Raw genomic sequence first — 6,645 nt, 5'->3', positions numbered from 1 at the left:
TTGGCATTTTGTGATAAATAAGTGCGGTTTGGGTTGCAATTTGGGCACTCGGTCTCAAAAAGGTTTGCCATCACTGTTATAGGCGATACACCAAATTAATTTTACTTTTGACCCTAACACAATTTATTGGAAACTAGACCGCCCTCTGTAAAAGATGCATCAAAAACACAATTAAGCCTGACATTCAAAATCAAAGGGTGTTTGAAAACTGTATAGTAGACTGGTAGAGCATAGTAAATACCGTCAAACTCCCACCATCAAAATAGTTATCTTTCAAATTAATTAGGAAGGAGGGATTGAAGAAGAAAATAGTGAGAGTTTAAAAATTCTGTTTATGATGGAGAGTCGTGGTTTCAAATTAAATTGTTTTCAAATTAAATGAACATACACTGAGGATAGGTGAAGGTTTGACAAAACTGTGGTGAGAATAACTATGTACCTTCTGCCTGCCATACGGTTTCCATGTGAGGTGGCAGTGATTGTGTGTGTACATTGTTGTTTACTGGCAACATCTGTGGGATACAAGAGGAAAAGTATGGGCCATTTATGCATTCTAAGAAGCAGTCAGTTCTCTAACTTTGCTCCACAATAGGGTTGCCCTGTTTACACCATTCTTTTTTTTCCCTTGCATTTTTTTTGGTTTCCCTACTTTAGCCAATCCACCATTTCCCCCACCCTTCGCCTCTTTGTTGTTGCCTTGCAACCTCCATTTGGGAAGTTGCCTGGGGGTGTGTGCCTTTTGCCTAATGATAGATTGCTGCAACAGCCTTATCAATTCCACTGAACCAGTGGGGGGGGAGGGCATGGGGAAAGCCTGTTGCTGGGGAAAAGCTTCTTTGCCCCCTTTCCTAGAGGCCATTTCATTTCCACATGAAATTTGCTGAGTGACTTCTGGCTTCCATCACCATTTGAAAGGGATTTTAAGATGTTGTGAAACTTCATTCCTCCTATGCCAGTGATGGCGAACCCATGGCATGGGTGCCAGAGGTGGCACTCGGAGCCCTCTCTGTGGGCACGTGCACACAGAGTTCGTCATGTGGGGGGTGGAAAATCACCCCCCCACACACACACATCTAGGCTGGCCTGGGCCACTGAGCACGATGTGCAAGCACTGCGGTGAGCAGGGAGGACTTGGCTGGCAGGCCTGGTGTCTGTGCTCCTCTGCTGCCCGAGGGGGGGAGGCGCAGAGGAGGCAGAGATGCTAATGATGCACAGAGTGGTGCACGCAGGACTTGCTGGAGGCTACAGCAGGCTGGCCCCTGCTCGAGCAGGTGGGGCGGAGGAAGAGGGAGACAACTGTTTGTTTCTAAAGTAAAACCTCAGCATTCAGGTTAAATTGCCGGGTTGGCACTTTGTGATAAATAAGTGGGGTTTGGGTTGCAATTTGGGCACTCAGTCTCAAAAAGGTTCGCCATCACTGTCCTATGCCTTTTCAAGTGCTGAAATGGCCAGGGGGAATGGGAACAAGGTGTGTGGAGGGATACAAGAACCTCTCATCTTGATCAGAATCAGGCCCTTGCCACATTTTAAAATCACTTTGAAGTGGCAGCGGCATCCTTCTGGTGGCCATAAGGATGCTGCGATGTCTAATTTGGCCCTCAGCCTAAATTAGCCCGTGGGGTCATTACTGTGAGGATAAAATGGAGGAGGGGAGAAGAACAATGGTATAAGCCACTATAGGTCCAAAAGGGAGATAAAAGTGGGGTATGAATATCTAAACAAACATTATTAGCCATAAAGCTAGATGGGCTCTCCACATTCAGAGCCAGTGTTTTCCTATATATCAGGTTCCACAGACCAATAATGAAAAGGAAGAGCTCTTAATTGTATACTGCAACTGACTTTGGTTGGAAAACAAGAGGTGAAAAGGATAGCATATTGGACTTGTATCACTCAACACAGACCCCACTCTATAATAAAATGCATTTATTTTATATTTCTAAACTACTTTTCAACTTAAGAAGTCAGAGCAGATTATATAAAGAATTGAAACTTCATAACATATAGAAGTCAAAGTGCAGTCTTGACATATGGAGCTGGTGGGGTCCAGGCATGATAGAGGGGTGGCCATCTGCTTTCTCCTCTTTGATGGCTTCAGCAATAGTAGTTGGAAACTGAAAGGATCCTCAACTGGAACTTGATGCAGGATAAGTGGCTACTGCAGAACAGAGAAATGACAAGTTAATTGGTGGACAGTGCCATCATTTCACAGCTGACTTATGAAGACACCATGGGATTTTCAAGGCAAGAGATGAACAGAGGTGGTTTGCCATTATCTGCCTCTTTGGATTTCTTTGGTGGTCTCCCAGCCAAGCACTAAGCAGGGCTGGCCCTGCTTAGCTTCTGAGATCTGACATGATCAGGCTAACCTGGAGCACCTAGGTCAGGAAGGTTCATGATTTACCTGTCGGAAAATGATGAAGCTACATCCCTTACAAAGTTACTGAACTTGTCACTTGTCCTTAACTTTAATGACTGAGCCGGATTTCTCTGTGTATTCCCTCTTTTTTTAGAAGAGAAGATGAGAATGTTTTAGCCTCATTTTTGCTCTCTTGTCAAAGATCAATACACAGGCAAAATTGAGGTTTCAAGTAATTAATACATTTCAAATATTTGCAGTATAACTAAAATATCTGCTTGGCAAGAGATGTGTCTTATTGTGTTTGGTTTCTATTCTCACTCCATTCGCTACACAGTAACCCCTTGGTCAATTAATTGGGTCTACTTAAAGGAAATGGATCAGACTCTGCAACCTTGATCTCCAGGCCATTATGTAGATCAACACTTTGTGTGTGTGTCCAGGCATGCTGTACTGACTCATGTAGATTTGTGTACAAGCAGAATGTGTGTGTGTGTACGCATGTGAAATGATGCACAGGAAACCACAGTCAACTCTCTGAAGACTCAAGGGCACTTAACAGGAAAGCACTTTCTGAGAAAGGGCATGTTCTAACCACAAAAGCACAATAAGTCAATCTAGACTCCAATAGGCTTTCCAATCAGCTGAAACAGATCGAGAACTTAATTTTTTTTTTTTTACCAATTGATACCCATTCAAAATCCAATTGGATGTGACGGTCTGTTTATGGAAATGAAGAGGTTGAACAGCTGGAGCTGTGTGCTTGACCCTTTCTCTGGGCTGGAACTGTGCTTATAATGCTGAATAGGTGAGCACTTATGTAACCTCAGCTTGTGGGTTCTGTGGGGCAGTACTTGGAATGAGTTGCAACAACAATTTTTAAACAACAAAATGGTTTACTTTTCTTTACAATTAACACTTTTAAAACATCAACATTTAACGTTACAATTCAAGGTCCTGTTCAGGTTGCATTTCAAGTCCTTCTATTTACAGTCTACTGATATTGCCAAGTCCAATTCTTCTTTGCAAGTGGGTTGGCTCCTGAAGACTCCAAGGGCTTGATGAACAGGTTGCAACATGATGAAGGTCTCCAGGAGAACTCTCACCCATTACAACCACAAAAGAAAACCCTGAAACAATAAACTCCAACATTTACAACATAGCAAAAACAACAACTACCTTCCCAGTAGTTCCCAACAATATTGCAATTACCTTAACAAGGTGTTAAGGGCTTATAGAAATCAAGGTCCGAGTCTGGTACCCTTGTCTTCGGCAAAGAGCTCTTGCAGCCTTTCTGCTGCCCTGAGTCTCCACCCCCTTACTGGGTCAACCCATTCTGGGCCAACCCATTCTGGGCATGGGGGTTACACTTAGTCTGCTTCAGTGGCACCTGGACAGGTTAGAATGTCAGACTTGGTTCGAAGATGCAGGTTCAAGTGTTCCCTCTGCCACAAAGCCAGTCACGCTCTCTGAGCCTAGTCTACCTCAAAAGATTGCTTGAGAATAAAATGAAAGGGACAAGACTGAAGTAAGACACTTTGTGTGTGTGTGTGTGTGTGTGGGGGGGGTTTCCATTGGGAGACAGGAAATAAATGAAGAAATAAAATAAACAAATAAAGCATTATTGTTGAGATCCTTGTTGCTAGAGTGGCATAAAAATAAACTAAATAACCAAATTAGCTTTGAGAATACTAAATACCTCTTTGGCAAGTAAAGAAATAAGGATCTCATGTAATTAAGGATTACTAGATGGGGGAAAAGAACTGCACTGCTATTTATGCAAAGCATAGCTGGGAACAGTGCTTACATATAAAAGTATTTGGGTTGATGGCATGATTTATGCAGTTTGTGGCTCAGAGTAGATCTTATAATTGGTTTCTGCTAATCATTTTTAGTAGTTCTTCTGAAACATGCTGTACGGACTCATGTAGATTTGTATACAAGCAGAATTGGACCTCCAGACTTGAGACGGATCAAATTCAAAGCCTATGTACAGAAAAGAGCAAGCAAATTCTTCAGAACTGCTCGCCTCAGAGCTTACATTCTGTTCTACAATAACCTTAAAGTGTTAAAAGCAAAACAGCCCCTGAATGGGATTCAACACAAACATACACAGTTTCTGTGGCCAGCAGCCAAAGAGCTACTAAGTCATGTCTGAGGGCACAGTGAGAATTTTCTTTGAACAGCAGACTTCTGTTTCATACCAAAAAATGCTTTTGAAAGCCCCTTCAGGTGCTATGTGCTTCAGGGGGAGGAGGTGAGAGACTGTCTGGAAAACAAAACCAAAGCTGTTAGAGGCATGCAGAACTAGTAACAAAGTTCTTTGTACCTGGCACACATATTTATGGATAACATTAGAGGATTAGCAGGATCACATATATAGACCGATGAAATTCCCTATAGTTACTTGACAGCTGTACTGGCTGCCTTTAAAAAAACACAACTGTACTATCTCTCAGTGTTGCTCAGATGTGAAAGATGGAACTAATATTGGGTTCTTGGGTCCTTACTGGGGATGGCAAATTCTCTGCTCCCAGCTTGTTTTCCACCACAGTTCCTGATGCCTCCAGGAGAAAAATTATGTTTAAAAAAGCAGTCAGTGATGGCTTGACATTACTTCCCTGGAAAACCTGGAAGTGATGTCACACCTGTCTAAGAATCCCCAGAAACCTGATGTTTTTACCTTAGAGTGTCCATCAGTTCAGTAAGACTGTGACAAAATTCTCTGTCTCTATTCTCTCTGAGGTTATGGTGATCTGCTTTGTCAAATCCCCCGAATACTGTAAAAAAATGTCCAAACTGGATATGTGATCCCCTCATTCATCCTGGGGATGCACCAATTTTAAGAGTGAACTCTGGGAAACTCAGTTTAACACTGCCATGGGGCACTATTCTAGTCAGGACCACTATGATGCAGGGGCAGGTGGGGCCCTTGCCTCCCCTAATGCCATCTGAAATTATGCAGTTTGGGTAAAGACAAACGGCAGAGCAGGAAAGGAGCTTGCTGGCAAATGGTATCCTTCTACGGAGTCCTCAGCTTCTCCAGTTGACCAGTGCAGTTGAACTGAAGGGGGTTATCTCATGAGCAATATGCTACTTGTGAGTAAGGACTTACCAGCAAGGCAAGGATGGTAGGAAGACCACAATGTAAAGAGCTGCCTATAATATTGATGTTTTATTGTCAGGAGGAAGACTGAGGACAAAGCATGTCTGCAGCTGTGTGGTGGCCATTGTTGGGCCTGGCCATGTCATGCAAGTTGTGTGGAGGTCAGCACTGAGCACCAGGAAGTTCTGAGGCATTAAATGTTAGCCAATATAAATGACATGATACCAAGTTCTCTGGTGGTTGCTGCTGAGCCTGGTTCCAATGATTCATCCCTTCAGGACAGGATGGAGAGGAAGAAAGTTGACTGGGAGGCTAAAATAGCTTTGGAAAGGACTCGGTCCCTTCCTTTTTACTGACAGAAATCAAAGTTTGGCAATAGTAGGCTGGCAGTAGAATTACAGTTGCCTAACAACTCCCATAATGGCCACTCCATTCTCAGAGGGCATCAATTTCTCAAAGTACCCATGCTGCTTTTATTATTTGGGGGACTTTAAACTTCCCAAATTATTTGTTTTTTAGATTGCAAATTTTTCTGCAAACCTTGGGTTTCTCTCAGATTTGCAAGAAGACCTGTCTTATCCCTAGGTCTGTGGTGGCGAACCTTTGGCACTCCAGATGTTATGGACTACAATTCCCATCAGCCCCTTCCAGCATGGCCAATTGGGGGTTGTCCTGCATTTTTGCTTCTAGCAGAACATTTAAAAAGTTTTAGGTATACTGCTGCTTGACAATTCTCCATGTTTTTCTCAGGGTTTATACAGCCACTTGGGATATGAAGTTTTCCTTTTGACGTGCAATGAAATAGCTTTCTTTTTTACTGAAAAGCAATTAAGTATGCTATAAGTGGCACTGGATCATAGAACTATATTGCTATAATTATCTATTGCCACTCATAAATTTCAGATTTTGAACAGTCATTATAGTGTTATTGCAATTACCTTTTTTTTTTAAAGCCCTTGGTAGTGTCGTATGTAGGAAATGGGAAAATGTTGTCATTGGAAGGTTGACAGGGCAAAATGGTGCAGATGTGAGTAAGATCTTTGCGAGGCAGGAAAATGTGCATAATTTCTTCATGTATTAATGCTCTTGGATTGCATTGTTTCCAAAAGAGCATTTTAAGGATGGAGAAAACTGAGAAAAAGGACATTTACAGCCCAATATTTTGTGGGAGTTCCAAAAA

This window comes from Sphaerodactylus townsendi, linkage group LG02 (genome assembly GCF_021028975.2).
Source record: "Sphaerodactylus townsendi isolate TG3544 linkage group LG02, MPM_Stown_v2.3, whole genome shotgun sequence".
NCBI classification, from domain to species: Eukaryota; Metazoa; Chordata; class Lepidosauria; order Squamata; family Sphaerodactylidae; genus Sphaerodactylus; species Sphaerodactylus townsendi.
Note: the sequence above shows the minus strand (reverse complement) of the source record.